Source organism: Cuculus canorus, chromosome 1 (genome assembly GCF_017976375.1).
Source record: "Cuculus canorus isolate bCucCan1 chromosome 1, bCucCan1.pri, whole genome shotgun sequence".
NCBI lineage: Eukaryota > Metazoa > Chordata > Aves > Cuculiformes > Cuculidae > Cuculus > Cuculus canorus.
Genome location: NC_071401.1, coordinates 136323453 through 136346394, shown reverse-complemented (window position 1 = coordinate 136346394; position 22942 = coordinate 136323453). Strand labels below are relative to the sequence as shown.

At 44.9% G+C, this 22942-nt stretch overlaps 1 long non-coding RNA gene across 2 annotated transcripts in view; it reads left to right on the top strand.

The window, feature by feature from the left end:
• Nucleotides 1-22942, top strand: part of LOC128849492 (uncharacterized) — a 53641-nt gene that overhangs the window by 8956 nt on the left and 21743 nt on the right. The window contains exon 4 of one of the 2 annotated variants that reach the window (XR_008447421.1): nucleotides 302-820. This is a non-coding gene — a long non-coding RNA (uncharacterized LOC128849492). Of the gene's footprint in view, nucleotides 1-301; nucleotides 7092-22942 lie in introns of those variants that run through there. The other variant, XR_008447420.1, reaches the window with a different exon arrangement.

The window sequence follows — 22942 nt, the reverse complement described above, 5'->3', positions numbered from 1 at the left end:
GGCAGCAGATCCTGCAGGGCCCCTGGGTGAGCTCCTCAAGCTGTGCTCCCCATCTAGTCCCTCTTAATACTTGTGAATGCACACACAGCTCTGCAGCCTGTGTGTTACACAGGCACATAAAGACTCTAACCACTCCCCCATTCCTCCATGCTTTTGGCCAAGAGCCCAGGGTTTCGTTGGGAAGAGTGCTTTGGGATTGTTTTTCTCCACTTGCACTTTTGAACTAAAGGTCTGTCTCTTCAGCTGATGATCAGAGGTGAAGTGTGATTTTCTTTTCTCCCTTCTTTGTTGTCTCTTTTAGCCCTCAAAAATGACGAGGCAGCGATGATCCTGTGCTCTGCAGTGATGAAGGAAAACTGTCTCACATCAGTGATCATTGAGGCCTGGAAAGATGTGGAAGAGAGACTCTTTGGCTTTGAAGGTCTGGTAAAGATGCTGATGGTCCCCTTTTTGCGTGCTCTGTGTATGGCTCCCTGAAGTGCTGAGCACAATGCTTTGATGGGCAGGATTGTTCAGCGTTGTCCTTTGAGGTGTTATGTCTTGGGAATAACTGAGCTGTTTCACCAGAGAGGCAAGCTGAAAGCTGAAGATGAGGGAGCTGCTCAGTCTTTTTCCTGCCCTGACCTCCTTGCTGCATTCACCTTAGGTGGCGTCACGTAGACGTGAGCCATCACTCTGCTTTCTGCTCGCTTTCTGCTCGCTCCAGATGGAGCAGTGTCGCAACATGAGAAACGTGTACCGTGTTCAGTGTGATTCAGGCAGCTTCTCTGCCTACATTGGGTTTGCGGTATCATCCCAGCACCAGGCAGCAGACAAGAAGGTACTAAGCATGTTGTGTGTCATGCCGGCCTCTGAGGAGGATCCTGCATCGCCTGGTGGGCAAGGGGAAGGAGAGGCATGGCTCTCTTCTTCATCCCTTTGCAGACCAGCTTCTCATCACCTTTACAGGCCAATGGCATGGGGAGGATACAGGCAGGCGGAAGGAAGGTGGAGCACTGGTGCAGCAGCAGAGGCAGAACAGGCCAGAGGTCATCCTCTCTCACCCACTGCTCAGCTGGTTCTAATTTCTTCTCTCTCCTGCCCCATCATCCCGGTCTCCGCATGCCATCCGTCAGGAGGTTCCTCTTTTCTTGGGCGCAGGATGGGCGGTGGTATTAGTCCTACAAAGTCTGGCTCTCTTTGCAGGTGTCTTGCGGCGGCTGCTGCAGGAATGAGGTGACCTGGGTGCTGAGGTGGAGGAAGAAGAGCAGGTGCAGCTGTGGCGCTAGAAGTTGCGCAGCCTGTGGTGCAGAGGCTGGTGTGCAGGAGCAGGAGAATGTGTGGGAAGCACAGGGCTCTGGTCAGTCTCTGGTGGGGCAGAGAGCATGTAAAGATTTGGACTGGAAACAAAAGGCTGTTCCTAATGGCAAGTTCTGGCATGTAACCACAGGAGCCTAATGGTATGGTGGTTGATCTCTTTTAGTTTCCAGGCCTGGCAATTCTTCTGATCACTCCCCTTGGCCTTCCTGCCCAGGAAAGGACCAGGTTGCATGCTTGATGAGCCCTGAAGGAAAAACTGCTCCCATGCTACATACCCTTTATGTCAGGCACCTGCAGGCAACTTGTGGCTTGAATGGAGGATCTTATTCCAAATTCCAGCCACCAAAAGTCAGCACGCTTTCATCTGCTGACAAAGAGAGCCTTCCAGCAGATCCCCATTTGAGAAAAGTCCAGACTGACCAAATGGCCACCCATTAACAACTTTGCTCAGCTAATGAAAGCTTTATTAGATTCTCTCTGTAAGGGAAAGTTTTGCAGGCCTTAGGAAGTCTCATTTTCACAACCTTGCTCCAGGTTCTCCCCCTCTATTTCATTTGTTTAATGCTCATCTGAAGGTCTCCCAGAAGTTTCAGCTACTCTGAGGGAAGCTGCTCAATGCAGGTTAGCCCCTGCATGGATTTGGAGAGCATTTGAATAGAAGCAATTGCTGCTCTTATCTTCTTCCTTTCTGCCAGTCCAAAGTCTGTATATTTATGACTGGTTTTGTTTCCAGACACTGAATACAAATATTTAATGAGAATTGTTACCTCTTTTGCATCACTGCATAACAGTTCTTTACGAGGTATACAATTTCTACTCTTACTGAGTCTAATCCTGTGGCTCAAGCAGGAGGGAGGCTTAGTAAGTTACACACTCGAGAGCCAAATGAGGCTGCGCCGTGGTCAGTGCTCAGCAGGCTTCTACCAGACGTCTCCTTGCTGTGCCCTCCGATGGACAGAGTTAGGCAGGAGATCCTGCAGGGCCCCTGGGTGAGCTCCTCAAACTGTGCTGCTCATCTAGTCCCACTCACATTCTCCGGAATGCACACACAGCTCTGTAGCCTGTGTGTTACAGCACAGAGATGCTGCTTGTGGGGTTCTTTCAGCCTGGGGACAGCCTTGGGGACAGTCTGGCCAGGTCTCCAATGCCTTTGCAGGCAGAGGGGATGTGGGGCAGAGCAGGGGAGACAGAGTCTGAAGAGGTGAAGTGGTAGACTGTTGTCCCCTTGAAGGGATGAGCATCTGGTGTGGTGGTGCAGCCTATGCCGGAGCCAATGTGGCTGCCCCCAGAGGCACCCGGCAAGCGCAGGCAGGGCTTTGCTAGAGAAGAGCACTAAAAACCCCAAGTCCATCCTGATGAGACCTCAGGGTAGCTTATCCTGGTTCCTCTCTCAGCACACGCAGATGGGAGGAAGCGGCCCTGCAGCCCCTCTTGGCCTTTCCACCCACTGTTCTCCCCCTTCGGGAGGGTTAAGCACAGCCTGCCTTTTCCCACAGGGTTTCTGACCTTGCTTGGTTCTGTTAACTGCATCTTTGGCCCTTGCTCCAGGCAGCCCGCTTTCGGACGATGAATACCGGGCCTTCTGTCTCAGCCTGCGGCCCCCGTGAAAGGCAGAGGTGTTGTGCACCATGCGCCAGACATATGGCTGCCTTAGCCCAGGAATCCTGAAGCTGGACCGGAAGGAGGCCCATGGGGTTGTCGCCAAAGTTAAGGGCATCACTCCACCTTCGATGGCACGTATGGCCATTTCCCCCCCCGGAGCAAAGCTGGCGGTTTCTCTGGCCTAAAATGCCACCAGATTATAGGAATGTTGGTGGGATGGGTTACTTTCATGTCTATAGCCCAAAGCCTGGGATGGAGCAGGACGCTCCCAGCAGTAGCACCATGGCTTTGTGCAAGGCAGTTTGCATTTGTGGCCTCTCTGGGCATCCCTTCCAGTGCTGCGTGCATTTCCTGGAGAGAAAAAAAGCTTTTCTTAATGGGAAGACCTACCCTCCCAAGCAGGAATTTGCAGTGTTTTCCCTCTTGCTTTGTCTGGCACAACCAAGAAAAGTCTGACTTTGTCACATTGTAGTTTTCCTCCAGGTCTTTGTGGAGGAAAAGCTTTCCTCCTTCTGCTCTTCAGTCAGCTGAACAAGTGCCCCAGCCTCTTTTCAAGGGTCATTGGCTGAAAGCCGTGATGACTTCAGCGGCCCTTCCCTCAGTTCTTCACTTCCTCCACCTCTCCCTCAGTGGGATGACAGCAGAAAAAAACTGGGCACAGCTTTCTGAAGCTCATGGAAGCTCATTGCCTCTCCTCAACGGTTTTTCTTGCAACCAGACTGGCTCCTTCGAGCTTGATCTGAGGTTTAGCGCAGAACCTTGGCTCATGAGAGAGACCAGCAAAGAGAGCCCAGCAGACACTTGACTGCATCAAGTTTTCCTTCACTTCCCAGGTGCTGGAATGAAAACGTACTTTTCTTCTTCCCTCATCCCAAAACAGGAATTTTTTCTGTACCATCATAGGAATAGTTTATGACAGAGTTCCTTGGGTGCAGGATGGGCAGTGGTATTAGTCCTACAAAGTCTGGCTCTCGTTGCAGGTGTCTCACTATGGCTGCCACAGGAACAAGAGTTCCTGAGTGCTGAGAAGGAGGGAGAGGAGCAGGTGCTGCTGTGGTGCTGGAAGTTGCACAGCCTGTGGTGCAGAGGCTGCTGGTCGGGAATAGGAGGATGTGTGGGAAGCACAGGGCTGTGGTGGGGCAGAGAGACTGGAAATATTTGGTTTGGAGACAAAAAGGTATTCTTGGATATCTGTTATCTTTGAACTAAGGTGGCTGTTGAGGTGCGGTGTTCCTGCACAGTTCTCCTTCCACACTGTGTTCACTCCAGTGCTGATTGGTCACCTGTGGTGTTGATGGCCTATCTCCACAATGTTTCCCTTTAAGTCCTGTGTACACTGAGGAAGCTACGCATAAATTGGCACAGCCCAGTTCTACTGCGAATGTGTCTGGGATGTATTTTCTCATACTCTGTGCATTACAAAATTAACACATAGCTATTCTGCTGATTACAGCAGTGCAAAACAGCACAAGTAGCAGCACAACAGGGATCATCTATGGGACAGCTATTTTGCTTTAGGCCTATTGATCAGGCCCTGTCACTTCAGCATTGGAGAAGGCATCAGCTTTGTGGACCGGGATTTAGAGCCACTGGCCCATGCTTCATTGTCTGAAGTTCCCAGCCACTCTTGGCTGCATCCTTCTGCAGAAGTCAGTAGTTCTTCCAAGGTTGTGTCTTACTGTATTCTACTGAGTCTCACGTATAAAGAGCCTGTTAGTCTCATGAACCTAATTTGCTCCCTTCTCTCTGATGCTGCTGCTCTGTTTACACTCCTCAGTGACGTCTCACGTCTGAGGTGAGTCTCCACTCACTCCTGGTGTTTCTCACTTGCTGCAGCCTGTGTCCTCTGAGCATGAGCACGGCAGCGCGGCCTCATCCCCTGCCAGCCCATGGGACAGAGCACAGCCAGGTATCTTCCAGGTTTCAGGTACAGTATGTGAAGAAGTTGACATGCAGGCTTTGCTTTTCACTGCAGCACTGCAGTTCATGGTTTTCTTTGGCCTGTCTGTCCCCAGTCTCTTTCTGGAAGAATTCAAAACACAAAAAGCTCACTGAGGCTGCTGAGAGGGTGCCGAGTGGGGAGAACATAGGAGCTTTCTGTCGGGGTGGCAAACCCCATGTCTCCTCCACTCTCTCTCAGGCCATGTGTCTCCCGCGCACCTTCCCCTGCTTCCCCATGTCTCTGGCCAGGCTATCCTTTCCCAGGCTGCTTCGACAGCCTCCCACCATCCAGGTGTGCTGCCCTCAGTGGCAGCTGTGCACCTCCACCAGGTGCTGGCACTGTTTGCTCTTGACAGAGCAGCACCAGCCACACTTGCAGCTGCACTGCTCCACTCTCTCTGTGTGTATGGTGTGGAAGCTCCTGCCACAGCACAGGAGCTTGTGATGATCTATGGCTAGAGGGGTCTACTTGCACTGGCAGTGAGAGGTGCCTGCGATCCTGTACTGGGGGTCCCAGTCACAGAAGTGTGGGCTGTCCATCAGGTAGACCAGCTCATGAGTTGTGTAGGGCTTAAAGTGAGAGGTCTTGGGCACCAAGAGGTTGTAGGAACCAACCTCTAGCTCATGAAGATGACACAGGAAACAACATTCCTTACTATTAAAGAACTATTAACTTGCCAGGATGTTTCATTTGTGGGCAGGCAGTTGAATTCTGGCTCTGAAGCTGGTTCTGCTTGTGACTCTCTGGGTGCTGGTAGGACTTGTGCTGCTCCACTCCCTGCATCTGCACAAGGTAGAGGGGAAACTAACAGTTAGTGAATTGGATGGTGATAGTTTTGGGTGCTCACCTTGATCCTCTGGTGTTTTCTGTCATACGATTAAGGAAGGAGCAATGGTAAACCATTGGAACAGGCTGCCCAGGGAAGTGGTGGAGTCTCCATCCCTGGAGGCGTTCAAAAAGCATGTAGACGTGGCACTTCATGACATGGTTTAATATGCAAAGTGGTGTTGGGCTGATGATCAGACTCGGTGATCTTAGAGGTATTTTCCAACCTCAAAGATTCAATAATTCTGTGAGTTTAAACCTTGTAGCAGAGGAGGAGGGGTTTGTGAGTCATGGTCCGGGGCTTTCAAGATGCTTTCAGACATTGCTGCTGTTGGTGGTGCTTGTGCTGGAACACGCAGAGAGGAAAATGCTGAGAAATAGCTGAAGTATTTAAGGCAACAACAAGAATGACTTGGAAGAGGAGCTTGTTCACTGAAGGGTGGTCTCTCACAAACCAGACAGGCTCTTCAGAAGGTCAGAATCAACACGGCAATCCAATAGTGACATGGAAAATGCAAATCCTTTCCTTGTAACAGCTGTGAGTTATTGGCAATTTTTTTCTTCTGAAATATGTTCACTTCTTGCCTTTTCTCTTAAGAAAACTAGCCAGAAACTCCACTGCCAGCGTCACCCAGTTTTTGCTGTCTAGTTCATTGTGTTCATCCCAGTACACTTGTATTTTCTTTTCCAGACCTTTGAGGTTACAAGTCACTGTAGATGAGCTGTGCTAACTGAAAGGGTGCAAGTTCATGCCAGGGACAGCATGAAAATCCAGGTTGTGTCCCTGCAAATCTGCGTGGCAGCAGGTGTGACCTGGGAGAGAAAATCCGGTCCCAACGCTTGCATGGCAAAATTTGCATGAGCAAAACTTGCATGAGCCGGTACCAGATGGCTAAGTATCTAATACAGTTTTAGCCCAATATGTAGAATCAGAATCACTAGGATGGAAGGGACCCACTGGGTCATCGAGTCTAACCATATTCCTAACACTCCTTAAACCATGCTCCTCAGCACCTCATCTGCCTGTCCCTTTAACATCTCCAGGGAAGGTGACTCAACCACCTCCCTGGGCAGCCTGTTCCAGTGCCCAATGACTCTTTCTGTGAAAATTTTTCCTGATGTCCAGCCTGAACCTCCCCTGGCGGAGCTTGAGGCCATTTCCCCTTGTCCTGTCTCTTGTCACATGGGAGAAGAGGCCAACTCCCTCCTCTCCACAACCTCCTTTCAGGTAGTTGTAGAGAGCAAGAAGGTCTTCCCTCAGCCTCCTCTTCTCCAGGCTAAACAACCCCAGCTCTCTCAGCCGCTCCTCATAAGTCTTGTTCTCCAGCCCACTCACCAGCTTCGTTGCTCTTCTCTGGACACGCTCCAGAGCCTCAATGTCCTTTTTGTGGTTAGGGGCCCAGAAGTGAACATGGTACTCAAGGTGCGGAGTGTCGAGTACAGAGGGAGAATAATCTCTTTGAATCTGCTGGCCATGCGGTTTCTGATACAAGCCAAGATGCCATTGGCCTTCTTGGCCACCTGGGCACACTGCTGGCTCATGTTCAGTTAGCTGTCAATGTCTTGTTCTTGTGTCTTGGTAAATGAATAGATTTTGGACAAGTTGGATATGGAGATAACAAAACTCTCTCCCAAGTTCTGTAGTTAAAGAAATGGGAAATACTGGAATATTTCCAAGAACATTAGAAGTCAAAGTCCATTGACCTTTCTCTGACTGACAGGTGAACTAAACATTTGTGAATAAGAGTTAAGAAAACATATAGTAAAACAATGGACCTGCAACATGCCTATCTGTTACTGAGTTTCACCTGTTCCAAGGCACAAATGTTTAGATTTTCTCTTTCAAAGCCTCTCTGGAAGTTGTGAAGGTTCCTACAAGTGTCTAATGCTTTGTTTAATTATCTTCCGAGCAGATAATTAAAAATAGATTAACTAGACACCTGCAGTAATGTCTTTTTCTAAAAATTACTGGAAGTCTGGTACCTGTCATTTCAGTCATCATAAGAAACATGAAAAACAAGCACCCAAGCCACCCATCTATAATTTTGAATAGCTTGAATTCTCAGATTCCTCTTTCTGTTAAGAGCCTACCAAACCTCCCTTTATTCATAATGCCTGCTATTCATTTATTACTTCTATTTCCATCAAGGCAAGTCCTGCAATAATGGATGGATGTATAGATAGATAGATAGATAGATAATCAATTGCAGGTATGCTTATGCCAGGCTCAGCCAAAGCTCTTTTCAAAGCACAAAGACTGCAAACAATAAAGCCCCGTCCCTAGGTACATGACACAGAAAGGTAAAGTCCTGTTTGCTGTGGGTTTTCTCTGTTGCAGAGGCACAGAACTGCTCTGCAGCTTGTGCTGGCACTGGAGGCAGAAGTGCGCTATCAGCCAGCCTGAAGGAATCGTGCAGACACAAATAAAGATCTTGGGCCCTGAGTTCCCTAGAACTGAGTAAGGAACACACCTCAGTAACTCTCATGGTACTCTGTCTTTAACTCCTTTTAATATTTAGAGGTAAGATCATCAGACCAAAACATCTGTAAAGATGAGAAAAAGGTTTCTGCTGTCATGACGTCTCTTATTTTCAAAACTATTTCTAGGCACAAACTGTATAAGCAGTCCTATTTAGTTTGCTTCTTACAACTCTTACTGCAGAGTGCTTTGAGGTTGGGTTCAGGGCTTTCATGGGAAAAGGATGGAACATTTTGAATGTGGATTCCAGAAAAAAGGAAGGAAAGCACCATACTTAGGGAAATGGCTCCAGGCAGGGATGAGAAAGCTCTTATTAGTGAAGTCCAGATTAGTGAAGATGGTACAATGCTTCAGTGGGTATCACAGAGCACTCTTAAAACTCCCTACTAATGTTTCTCATTTAATTTGCACGATAAAGGTGTGGTTTGTATCCCCCATGTCATTCCACTGGTGCAAAAGGGATTGGTTCTTACACAGTGATGTATAACCCTAAGCCTGGAACAACCTGTCTAGGTTGCACAGAAAATCTTCTCATCCCTTTAAAAAGATTTCAGCCCTATCTGTGCTCACCACGACTGATTTGTTTGCATCCTTGAAGAGTGGCTGTTCAGGGTCCCGGGATGCTGAGCACTGTCCCTTTTAATTTAGTTTATAGTAGCTAATCTATTTAATCTGGTGTGTGCTGACCTCTGGTGGCAAAAATATCCATACGAATTACATCTATTTCGCTACAGGTTAGAAACATGAGTTTTTCTCTTACAAGGAGGTAACAGTAAACCAGGAGGGCGGGGACCAGAGGCTGGCAAGAACCCCATCCCTGGAGGTGTTCAGGGCCAGGTTGGGTGGGGCCTTGGACAGCCTGATTTAGTGGGATGTCCCTGCCTATGGCAGGGGCATTGGAAGTAGATGATATTTAAAGTCCCTTCCAACCAAAACTATTCTATGAATATTATAAAGGAATTGGGGCATAAGCAGGTTCCGGAACAGGAGAGGTAAGAGTGCTTCCCCTGGGATTCCTGATACCAAGTTTCCAGTCAGATGAGTGGGCTCCTCTGCTGTGGCTTATGCTGGGAGAAGGTGTGGGGGTGCAGGGGCAGCCACACCCCTTGGATCCCTTTGTTTCAGGAGCTGCTGCGGCAGATGTGATTGATCAGGGGCTGCTGGGAGGCAAAGTCGAAACAGATCAGTGCTGAGGACAGGACATGACTGGGAACAGCACAGCATCTCTTGCCCACTTTCTCAGGTCTGTGGGGAGGCTGAGCCCATAGAGGTGAGAATAAACAGACAGTCTAAACCAGAGGTGAGGTAGGTTGTCTGTCTGAACTCTGGCCTGGGTAATTAATGCGACCAAATTTTAACAAGTATGTGACAACAGTGACGTATGATATCAAATGCCATTCCTTGAAGTCCTGATGCCAGCTCATTCCACTGCACAGGACACCACAGCCCATCGCTTTCTGGCGTCAGGTGTGGGAGTTTGCGCAGTAGCTCTCCTGCTAGGTCCAGGTCTGCTTCAGTCAATGAAAAGGGCCTGCTCTCCCACAAGCTGTCAGTTTCTGTGCTGCTAAAAGCTGACTATGATGTTATGAACACTGACCATGCTTATTAAATAGTCTTTATTTGTTATACCTTATTATCAAAACTGCCAGGAATGCTCAGTGAACTGTTTTGAGGCTTCACCTGCCCATGTTTGTTGCTCTGTGTTTGAAGCTGCACAAGCTGATGATTCTGCTGAAAACCTGAAAAATAAACATTTCCTACAAACCTATACTTTGGCTGTATACTGCCTGCTCATTAATCCTAACTTATTTTCCAGAGTCCTACTGCATTCCAGCCTGGTGGATAGGTTGTAATGTACTTGCTTTCCTAGAACTTACCGGGAGTGCTGGAAGGATGTTGATAATAAGTAGATGTCAGGACAGTTTCTAGGATAGTCAGGGCTGTGGCCGTCTTCTTCCACATGGAGAAAATTATTTCTGTTTGCTGGGGTTTACAAATGAGTTGGCTCTTAGTCTTTGAGATTCCACTCTTTTTTATCAAGTCTGTGCTGGCTACCATGAATCGATAGACATTAAAGTGTGTGGTAGTGACTGGGGAAGCTCATACATCAGCAGCTGACTTCTTATCAGCTTCAACTTTAAGTTGTTAAAAAAATGCTTGTAGGTAATTTACGGCGAAATTCTGAGCATCCTGAATCATTAAGAACAAATTAAAAGCAGCATAAGTGGAAAAATGAGTGAAACTTTGATATCCACACCAAAGAGCCATTAATCTAAAGAAAGGTCATATAAATCTTGTGCAAGTAGTCTTTTTCTAAAGCAGTTTTTATGCAATAAAACTGGAAGTGTGAGAAGAGCACCACTAGGCGGTGGTAACAACGCAATTTTTAGGTCGGTTGGTTTTTGTTTTTTTTTTTCTTTTTTTTTAAAAGAAGACAGTTTTATGTGTTCATGATACCATGTGAACGTTTTTTTTAGGTGGTGATGAAACACCCGTCAGTCTGCAGATGTGAAACGGAAACCACAGGCTCATAGTCCTGCAGTGAGAAAGAATGTGTTTTCCCCAGAAACAGCAGCAAACAGCTTGGTCACAGAAACGGGAGACAGAGTAGATATTGCTGATTACAGAGCAGCTGACTGGGAAGGGAAGGGGTCATTTTCCTTGCTCACTACAGATTTATTTTTCTAATGCCTTCTCTATTTAAAGGCTGAAAAATGTAGATTTGTAGTCAAATTTCCACTTTTGCATTAGCATTGGGCTGCTGTGTTGCAAGATTCAGGCTGCAGGAGCTTTGGTTAATGTGAGGTTTAAAACCTGAAAGCCCCATCAAATGCCTTTTTTAAAAACAAATGAAACTGAATAAAACATATCATAGAGAACAAGATAAGGATTTGTCTTACTGTTTGGTTAAGTATGGTTTTGCAGCTTTGGGCCATAAGACTGCTGCTAGGCATTGGTTCTGTTCCAGCAGAACAAAATGTGATCTAGTTAATTTTCAAATGTATTTTAACCAGCCCCCTGTTCTTGCATTCTTGGTCAAACAGAAAACGCACCAAAGCAAGACAGTGGATCTGTGTTCATTAGACCAAAGTCCAAACATTGCACTGCATAAGTATTTTCTTCACCTTTGCAGCCAAGTCCTTGCCGAGGCAGAACACTGACACCCATAGTGCAGCCAAGGTTTAAATGCACAAAAAATCATACTGAGATGTAAAATTTTAATTCCTTCTGTGTCTAAATTAGCATATATACCTACTAACGTAAGCACTTAAGGTGGTGTAACTACCTAACATTTTCATTACACTTAACTGAATTTAACATGGTAGCTAAAAATACATAAAAAACGGGAATTACACAGACATATGCTTGATTGTAATCTGCGATTACAATTACATGATTACTTACGATTACTTACATGATTACTGCACTTACAAAATGAATGCTGGTTACAGAACTTCTTATAAATTCTGCAATCTTTACCATTCCAATTCTTAAATTGATGAACATTTCCAAGAGTCACTTAGCAAAGTGAGAGTTTTTCTCCCACAGTATAAAAGCTATATTCTATTTCATCGTATCAGATAAGATATCTGACATAAGAAATAATCTTATGTAATAAGTTCTTAGGAGGAAAGTTTGTTTTCCAGTCTGAAGCACATTGTTCTGTGCCTCATGCAGTTCATATTTTTGTAATTGTAGTATATGTTGCATTAGTATTGGTTTATTATCATGAATCTTACGTTATTGTCAGTGTAATGATTTCTCAATCTTGCGATTTATTTGGCTCAGAGGGGCTGTCACCACAACTAATCACCAACCAGACAAAAGTTATATGCTAGGAAAAGATAGTCTTCTCAGGTGTTGCACTCTTGCCCTCTTCCTTCATTTTGCCCTCCAACCTGATTCTGGTGAAATCAGGCTTCAAAAAATTGAGCATGAATCAGGGTTGAGTTAGAGACCCAAAAAATCTGAGCTACTGGTCAAAAATTTGAGTTGAAGCAGCAATGAGTCAGGCCCTTATTTTGTGTGCATGGTCTGGGGCTGCAGGGATGCGTGACCGTCTTGTCACCACCTGCCATGCTCCTGCAGCCCTGTGTCTGATGAGCCCACCCTGCCAGGCACGGCAGCCGTGCCAGTCTCCCGCCCAGGGTGGACAGAGGCTCTGGGAGGGGATGTGGGGCAGAGCAGGAGAGGGTGAAGGACAGAAAGGGTGAAGGCATTTCCCCTCAGAGGGGCAAGCGTCTGGCATGGTGGTGGGGGAGCTTGAAGGGAGGGCAGCCAAGCCTGTGCCATTGCAACAAGCGAGGCCAGGGTTTAGTAGGGAAAAACTGGAAAAAAAACTGCCAGGGCTACTTAACGCTTCTGGTGCGTTGTGGCATACACTGGATTTGGTTCAGGTTATAAGGGTCCTTCATATGGTCCACAAGTACGCTCTGAAGCCAGCTGGTATGCAGCGTGCACTCAGCAGGGTTGGGAGACCACGAGCACAGGAGGCACTGCTGTCCTGTTCAGCTTTGTACCAGCTGGTTATGGGGAGCTTGTGTTTTCAGTTTCCAAAAGAAAAAGAAGTCATCACTGGGAGAGGAATGAGGACAGGAGAAACAGTAGTTTGGACAGGAAGCATCAATGCAGCAAGCTGAAAGGGGAGTCCATTCCCTGATGCTCTGTGAAGCAGTTATAGTGGTCAGTAATGAGCCCCACAGGGGTGATGTTAATTAATTCCAATATTTTCTGATTTTTGAGGGTTGACTTAGCACCTATAAGGCTGTATAAATCATGCATTCATTTGCAAGCTTGTTCTCAGACCCACAAAAAAAATCGTGTTTCCTGCAGATAGTGTTCCTGCAGTAGCCTGAGCTCGGTGGATGGATATAACCCCTAGGCCTACAGCATGCCCGACACCAGCAGCAGGGACGTGTCTTACCTGTGAATATGACGAAACAGCAAAACTGGATAGTGATAGTTTTCAGGACTGACAATTTTAGTCTGGATTTTTAAAGCTTTCATTCATTCTTTGTGAAAACATGCACTCTTACCTTTTCTTTTCAGACTACTGCTCCTTGCATGGTCATACAGTTAAAAAGTATATTATGTTTATGTTGTTAAGCTAATCCTAAACCTTTCTCTACTAAAAACTATTTAAAGACTGACTCATTACATTTCAGCCCAGTTTATAGTGCAGTTCATTAACAGTAGGGTTTATTTTGCTAGCATCAGCCAGGCAAAACTGAACATCTCATTCAAGAATAAATACAATGTGGTTTTCTAAGCCTCTGGAACCTTCCTAGCTCACAGCTTGCTGAATTGCTACATGGTGCTGTAAAACTTTCCAAAAATCAGCAGGCCAGCCCAGAAGGTCCTACATGAATTATTTGACATCCCCTTTTGTGCAAAGTGAAGCACCGGATACCAATGAATGTGCCAAATGCCAAAGCATGACACTTTGACAAATCACTGAGAGCCCTTTCCTCCCTGACGACTGCAGGTGCAAGTCCATCAGCTCTGAATCTCTCCTCTGCACCCAAACACATTCATCCCATGCACTTCCAAGAAACAGAGGTACAAGCATTTTGAGCTAAGGCTGGGAGAGTCTCAAGCCTAAGACTGGGCAAAAGTTTCCAGCAAGTAAAGATAATAAGGGAGAAATTATGCATTATGAATAAAAGTATAATGCATATAGATCGAAGAGGGAATTCTTAGACAGTGTTGAGTTTTTTTAATTGGGTCAATGAAAAGGAATTTTGTAAGATAATTAGTATTTAAACTATTTTTGACCTAAAACTCAGTTGTAGCACCCCAGGTTTAGGTGGGGACATGAGTGCTACACCTCTAACCACAACTTCCTCATGCGATATACATAGCAGAGGCACAATAAAAATTAATTTAGATCCTGCAAATGCCCTGTTGTGACCATACAGATTTAGTAGGATTGTCTGAATGCTGCTGTCTTAGTACAGCACCTATAACACCTCAAGTGAGGGCACTTGAAACATATGCAGGAAGGTTAATCCTCTCCTGACTACATCTGCTCTGGATGATCCAGACATGTGGCCAGGTATGCACTCCTCCAGTTTAACATAAATGGATTGAGAGGCCATTGACCAACTGGCTGAACACCAGTGGAGGGACACCAAGATGGTTAGGGGCCTGGAGTATAGCTTGTATGAGGAGAAGCTGAGAGACCTGAGTTTGTTCAGCCTGTAGATGTCTCTGGGGAGATCTGTCTGTGTCCTCCACTGTTTCATGGGTGAGAAGGCAGAGTCAGGCTCTCAAAGATGCCCAAAGAAACTGTGACATCTCCATCCTTGGTGCTGTTTAGAATTTGACTGGATGTGGCCATGAGCATCCTGCTTTAACTGCGAAAGTTACCCTGGCCTAGGCACATGGCTGGACTAAAGGAACTCCAGAGGTTCCTTCCAACAGAAATTATACTTTCTTTCTGTTTTTCATACAAACATTTGGAGAAAAGCTGTTCTTTCTGAAAACACTGGCATTCACAGATGACTATACCTACATAAAGCAGGGAAATGGAGTATTTCTTGGTTATTATTCCTTACTTGCTTTTTTTATCTGTAACTCCCTTGGGCAAAGAGAGTAAGTCAAAGAGGGGAAATGTTCCTGGTAACACCAGCCACCCCTCATCTGCCATGAATACCAAGTAGTGAATATTTTATTATGATCCACTCTAAATTGGTAATTGCTTTTAGGAATTGTTTCACATCTTTTTTATATGACTGCCTTGCTGCCTGTGTTTCAGGTAACTATGTTGGTTAATTATAGAAAGCACACAAACCCCAGAGAGAGTTCTGAACATGCATTTAACTCAGCAATTGTTGTTAAAGCCCTGATGCCTGAAAACTTTTTTTTTACTCCCCAGATAATTTAACGAAAGACAGTAGTACACACTGCAAGCCTAGGATGCGAAGTGGTGGTCCACAAAGTATTTCTTATATTAGTATTAGAATATATAAGAGGCATTCCATGAAATGCAGGGGATTACTATCAATTCACCTGCACTACTTTTGTGTTGAATACTTCCAAGTTAGGAATACACTAATCAAGAGGAAAGAAAAAAATGTTGTAAACTTACTATGTAAATGAAATATTATTTTCTTGTTTCATCTTTGGCTTTCACACATGACTTATTCTCCTCCTGAAGTTCCTCAACAGCCTGCGTGCCCCTCACAGGAAGCATGCGTGCTTATGGATTGACACTATGGGAAGAACTGGCATCGGAGGAAAAACATAATTCTGAATTGGCACCATGCAGATCTCAGATGTCTCGCTAGGGATAAAAGGTACTTTAAAACCCTTGAGTTCAGGATTGTACATCTGGTGGACAGAATATGAAGCCACTGTGCTGCCAGCTGTCTGTGTACATCTCCATTAGCACTTCTAGTTCTGGCTTTATTCTTAGGGGAGTTTCCCACAAATTAGTTGGTTTTCCAATTTTTTTTCTAGAATCATGGCCCACCTGGGAACATTAAGGAAGATCTGATGGGCTTAGGGCCCTCACAACTTACACACTTTTTTTGTATGCAAACCAGTAAAAACAGTCAGTAAAAGCATTGAATCCTACCTGTAAATAAACCAACAAAACAACTTTTCTGTGCTTGTATTTTTCCGTTGTTGATACACCTATATATATGTGCACATCCAGATGTAGAGTCACAGATCCCAGTTTGAAAACCAATTTTTCTAGGGGGTTTCTCTGAAGGCAGTCATTGCCAAACATTTCAGGAGTATGAAAAATTTTACTTCGAAGATACATGCCAGTAGAGGGAGCTTCTTACTGATCTGAGGCAGTTAGGAAATGACTCATTCTTATGAATAAGAACATATGCTTCTCATAACTTTTCATCCTTTTCAAATCTTCAACATGAGAAGGATATGGAGCTGTTGGAATGGGTCCAGAGGAGGGCTGCAAAAGATGATCAGAGGTCTGGAGCACCTCCAATACGAGGACAGGCAGAGAGTTGGGGCTGTTCAGCCTGGAGAAGAGAAGTCTCTGAGGAAACATTATAGCAACCTTCCTGTACCTGAAGGTGCTATAGGAAAGGTGGGAAGGGACTCCTCATAAAGGCTTGTGGTGATAGGATTAGGAATAAGTGTAAACCGGAGAGGGGCAAGTTTAGATTAAACATGAGGAATTTCTTCACAATGAGGGTGGTGAGGCACTGGAAGAGGTTGCCCAGGCAAGTTGTGGATGCCCCATCCCTGGAAGTGTTCAAGGCCAGGTTGGATGGGGCCCTGGGGCAGCCTGATCCAGTGGGAGGTGCCCCTGCCCATGGCAAGGGGTTTGGAACTAGATGATCTTTAAGGTCCCTTCCAACCCGAACTATTCTATGATTCTGTGATGTTATGATCTGTTATAGTGTTAAGGGTAGATATCAGTCGAGTATGCCAAGTTCTTTTCAACCTCTTCTTGCACCCTGGAGCATCAAAAAGTAGCACCCCACAGGCTGGCTCTGGCAGAACCAACAGTAGTTCTTTCTGTGAGTTGTCATTTACCTGCTTCTTCATTTGTGCACCTAACTTGGAAACACCTTGGAAGTGCTTTCTTTAGAAGAAAGAAAATAAATCTATTCAACCGTGAGGCGATTAAGGGGGATGGCAGTACATGTGCAATGCTCGTGCTGCAAGGTGTCTGAGAGCTGTGCTGTCAGACAACATTCAGTCCTACTCTTCTGCCTATTTTTCAAGAGCTAGGCTCTCTAAAGCCTCCCATCTTCCTTTCTAACTATAGCACAGACCAATAAGGTAAAGCACTCATGAGTCAAACTTTTATACCCTTGCCTCTTTTTCTAACCACTTGGTTTATGGGATTCTTTCCTTTTTAAAGTGATTTTTTTCTCAGGGCACCTAAAGCCGCAGCCTTGCAGAACTGCAGGCAAGTGAGTCATCCCGGAGGATGCGTAGGCTTGGTATAAAAAGGGGTTTTGTTTTTAAGGAAAATAAGGATGGGGAATGTTTTCAGTAGCGCTATGGAAAAAAAATAGCATGCGAGCAGGTAAGGTGCTGTAATTTGGGGCATAGCAACTCAGTGAGACTTTCTATTTTTAGTCGTCTTGGTAGTGTGATCAGCTGCTGGTGTTTGAAATCACTAAGCAGTCTGCTGTTCTTGAAATAGTGCAATTTTGTTAGGGCTGTTTTCCGTTGTGTCCCTTGTTTTGACTCTTGATAAGATTTATATGGGCATTTGCTGGTTTTGTTTCCTTTCCCTTGTAGAGGGAGGGAGTAACTCTGAGGCTAGAAAGTACCACTTGAAAATGAAAGCTGGAGCTCTCTTGTGTATTTGGGTAATTGAAAAGAAAGGGGGGAAAAAAAGGGTTTCTACAAAGATCCTTATCCCCCTGTATGGATTGGCAATGGATTCTTGATTCCCCTGTTTTCTTCATTCTCTGTCATTTTATAACTCCAGGACAGTAACCTGGTTTTCATGTCAGTCATATATTTGAACTTAACCCATACAGGTGTTGCAGTGGCGTGGGGAGCACATAAGACTAGATGCTGGCTTATTGTTGGCTGTTTAAAATACAGGATTGAATTGCTGCTGCACTTCCCTCTTGGTATATTACATGGTCACTTGAAGTGTTCAGAGGACATTTTCTTGTTATAGTTTCTGAGTAGCTCTTATGCAACTGAGGCTGCGAAAAAGAGGACAAAACAGGAAAGCAAACAAAAATAGAACTAGAAACCTTCTCTGGAAACTGCTTCTATTTTATTACTATATAATTTCTGCCTTTCTTATTTTTCTAGAGATAGTCCATATCAATTGTATATGGCATCCCTATTTTTTCCCCCCAGGCTCTTTGACTCCTGCAGTGCTTTACCTTTATGATTAATGTTGCAATTGTCTGATGCAGCTAATAGCAGCAGCAATTAGTCCAAAGCTTTTGTCCTTAACTCTGTTTGTAACCTAATTAACTTTGTAAGCATTTTTGTGCTGATCATATCATACCAATAGTGTATATACTTCAGCATTTTTTTGTACCTTTTGCCCTTTGCTATTTATGCTGTGCAACCAGCCATGTGGGTAATGAATTTTGTTTTCTTTCTGCACATGGGTGACTGAATTGCTATAAAGCATGTGCATCTAAATTTGCTTTGAATGTCCCAGTCCATTTGTGATTATGGTATTCAGACCAAGCAGAGCCATGCCCCATGTTCACAGGAACCATTACCTGATTGTGTGAATGACTGAAGGACTGAAAAGAGGCCAACCCAAAGTGGTTTAAAAATATTCTGTTTTCTTCTGTGGTGTTTTGTTGCCCTGCTCCTTCACCACCACCACCACCCCCCCCCCCCCAAAAAAAAAAAAGCAGAATCATAGAACAGAATCATAGAATGCTTTGGGCTCTAAGAGACATTAGAGATCATCCAGTTCCAACCCTCCCCTACTTCTGCATTAGAGATCATCCAGTTCCAATCCTCCCCTCTCCCGTCCTGCCATGGGCAGGGACACCTCCTACTGGATCAGGTTGCTCAAAGCCTCATCCAGACTGGTCTTGAACACCTCCAGGGATCCATATCCACAGCTTCTCTAGGCAACCTGTTCCATTGCCTCACCACCTTCACAGTAAAAAATTTCTTCTTAATATCTCATCTAAATCTTCCCTCTTTCAGCTTAAAAGCATTACCCTTCATCCTATCACTACACTCCCTGTTAAAGAGCCCTTCCTTTCAGCAGACAAAGAAAAAATTTGCAGTTTTTTCTGGTTTTTATTAGGTAAATATCTTGTGATGACTAGATTGTGACAGTGTGACCGATGCTCTGCCAAATCCTAATCTGAATATTGTATTGCAAAGCCTTACGTAGTCTTCCAAGATTACCACCTTTGAAGTCAGAGCAGCAGTGATTTTCAACTGATGGCTGCCTCTGGGTTAGATTTTTCTTGTGTTTGCTACAAAGGAGATAGGGCTGCAAGCTGGACTGGTGCTTATCCAATATACCTCTCCACACTCTACAATACAGTGGGACATCTCCAGGCACTGCAGTTTTAAGCTGTAAGCCTCTAGGGTGCCATGTGAGGCAAAATTGGTCCAAACCTTTCTTGGGAATGCTGCCTTAGTTATTTTTGCTGAACCCTTCTTGCAATGGTATAGGAGGAAGAGGATGGCTGCTAGAGTACAGAAACGCCGATGCTGAAGGGACAGGAGCCTTCAACAGGACCACAGGTGAGGCTTTCCTCCCTGGGGGAGCGAGTTGCCTTGCTCCATTCAGGTCCACAAAACCTGCTCTAAATAAGACTCTCATAACCCAGTCATGAAATGGCATCAAAATAAAATAACCCTCCAGGAGTCCAGGTAGATCAGATCTATCAGATCTATATCAGATCTTACTGCAAATATCATGAGATGAAGGTTATCTAGTTTTGGGTTATATATAATTCTCCATGTAACTGTAGAAATAATCTTGTGTTCGCTGGCTTCACTGTTCCCACCAGTTTCCAGGCAAATTTTCAGCCTATCACCTTTCTCATCTGAGCCCTTTCTTATCTATTGCTGTCACCTGAAATCTTAGAAAATTTCCTGTAAAATAATGTAAGTTATATCTCTCTTATTCTCTTTTGACAGTCAGTCTAAAAGTTTGAGAGAGATGTTTTTTTCCTTTATCTTTTTTTTTTTTTTGCTGGAAATTGCCCTGGCTTTGTTGCTACAGAAATAAATTGTAACAGATGTCTCAGAACCCACATGGAGTTACCAGAACATCACAACCAGGCACAGTCCAGAAGCTTGGTGGAAACTGGGATCTGAGTAAGGGCTTTGGGCACAAGTAAGTTTTTTTTCAGCACGAAGTTGACTTTAGGTAGAACAAGGTGAGACCCCCCAGCTCTTGCAGAAACACTTGCTCATTTGAGGTGCCTGTTTTGGGGCACCGTAGATGTGGTGAGCTGCCCCAACACAAACAAATCCAGCAGAGCAGTGAAAACCAGTGTTTTCCCACTCTGGGTTGGACAGCTAATTATTTTTTTCCTGTTCATGTTACTGCTTATCTGGCAATAGGTAATATGAAGTGCCTCAGGAGGTGCTGTGACGCACAAGTAATCTCTGCTTGTAAAGCACTCCAAGGCACTTCACTGGAAGCTGGTAGGAAAGTGTCACCCTTAGCTACCAGCAGAACCTGGATCTACACAATAGCCTGGCTGCTTAAACAGTAGTTTTTGTATAATGACATGCCAGTAGTCACTTATTATGTCTCAGAGTGGCTAGGTCTATTAAGGCACGTGCTCTTTTTGGAGGGCCAATCTGATACGTATTTTCACAGGGAAACTTTATCACCCATAATGGGCTGTACATAGCAGGAAGTGTTCGAGTGAAAGCGTAACTTTCCACCCTGAAAATATCACAAGTGGCCACTATGGTGGCTCACGTGGCCCAAAGTTCATCTTAAATTTATCTTTATTGTCACTTCCATATATGCCCACATCACTTATAAGCCCCCAGTGTAGATTGGGACCCTGTTGCAAGAGGAACCATCTGCAAGCAGAACAAAGGCAACCATGGCCCAGGCAACTTGTTATCTTGGACAAGAGGCATCAGATGGATGCAGCTCAAAGGGAAGATAGAAGGAAACAAGGAGACAGCATCAGACAGTACAAGTTAAGTCACCCAGTTGCCTTAACCTTTCTCCAACCTTTTTCTGGCATCTCTACAAGAAAGTTCTACTGGGGTCAGACACAACAAGGGAATAGGAAGCGGGGAGTTATATGTTTCTCTCCATGCCTCTTCAGTGAAATGGGCATCTCTCATTGAGGGTAAGGGGTATAGCACATGCCTGGTGTTCAGGGTGACTGAAACTACAAGCAGCTAGACAGCCTTTGACTAACAGAGAGGAAACAACAGAAAAGCCATAAGAGACAGCAAAAATACTAGGTGGACACTGGCAGGGTGACCCTGGGAAACTTTTAAACTAGGGTTCAAAACGATGAGGGAAAACGGTATCTTTCTCCCCAGTTTTCCCCCCTGCCCGGGGCGGGGGGGGGGGCCTGCAGCCAGCTTCTCAGCTCTTGCTTGATTACTCTCCCCTCAATTCCCACCTTATCCATGAAACCAGGCAGAATTGAATTCACTCCACAAACTGAAGATATCCAAAGACCCCAGAGGCACTGCTGGAAATCCTCTCCCCCCCCCCCCCCCCCAAATGTTCCTTGAAGACCAAGAATACATTTCTGAAGAGTTTCCTTTTTCTTAAGTCTTGTCTGCACACCAGGAGGATGCAGCTGCTAGCTTCGCAAGTGGGAAAGAACCATTGTGAGTTGCCTCTGCCAGCCTGGGCGTACCTGTGGCAATAGTAAACAGAAACAGCAAAAGCAATAGCTCCCTTACATGAATGGCAGCTGTTTCTACTACGGTGACCCAGGATGAAAGTTTGGGTGGATTGCTCCATTCTCACTCTGCTGTGAAAAATTGGCAAGTCTTTTGTCTCTTCATTTTAAACATTGAACTGCTACTTGCCTTCTGGCTACACTTCTTCAAAGTACAGTCGGATTATTTTCTTTCCTCAAAATTTAAGTTAGAAGAGGTGATTTTCTCATACAGTCACGCAGTCTTAGGCGCCATGGACTTTAAGAAGAAACAATACATGCATATTTCTATTTATATCCTGAAACTTGTGGTAAAATCAAAAGAGTTGCCATCATTGGCTCTTGAGATACCTGGATTCCTTTTCATGTGAGGACAAAGCTTTATCTGACTTCTCTCTGATTTCACTTTAAACACGATTATTCCTTTGTTGGTCAAGGAAGTGAATGATCATAGCTGCATGGAGTTCAGCATGTCCTTTATTCATTGAATCGAGCTGAGTCAGTTTACAAAGAAGATCTTGGCTCTTAAAATCAGTTCACCAGAAGCTTAAATGCCACCTGTGCCATGGGGAAAATACTGGAAAAGACTGGAGACTTCTGCTCCGGTGATATACTGGATACCTTCTGTCAAATCTCATAATCCTTAGTACGGAGCATAACAGAAAGGCTAAGCATGTATTTTCCATCACAAATGCCATTAGAAGCATCAGAATAGAGCCTCTGATATCAAACCAAATAGCCCACATGAGTCACAAGCCAGCGGAAAAAAAAAAAGACTGCTAGAGAGAGTTATTCAGAATAGCACTTAATTAAGAAGAGTTGAAAGTGGCTATAGCTCCCTTAGGAGAATCAAAGACTACCTTGTTGGGGGCAGATTATCAAGGTACATCAAAGACTAGAAGACAGGCAGGTATTTGTGGCAAAAAGATACTGATCTGTGCCCCCACAAGTGAGGTGCCCAGTCAGGAGCACAGTCATTGGAGAGAGAAGCTCCTCTGAGGAATGAATTGTAATTCAGATGTGAGGAGCTGGGGCCGAGATCCTTGTAAGAGATACTTTCCTAGTGCCTTCATCTCCAGCTCAGTGTGTGAATGTCACATAAGGCCCTAGTTAATCTGATTTAGTTAAAGATACTGCTTGGTTGAAGTCATCGCAGTCACACTTGTGAAGGCATGCTTGCCATGATATGCTTCAGTTGTCTTTGCGTCTTACTCAGCTAATAAAAAATAAACTTATACTACAACATAGGCACTCCTATTTTGAGTAGCATCTATGGAATTCATAGATCATGCCAGAGCAATATATGTATTAGATGATGATGTAAGAATGCAAAACTGGCCAGTGCAAATAAAAGTGTTCCTCATTTCTATCTTTTAAATTCTTACCACTTGTCCTGTTTTACTTTTACTGGCACAGGTAATGCTGAGCTGATATTTTCATAATGACTCTTGCTGCAAATCTTTCCTGAAGCTAATTTCATAGCTTAAG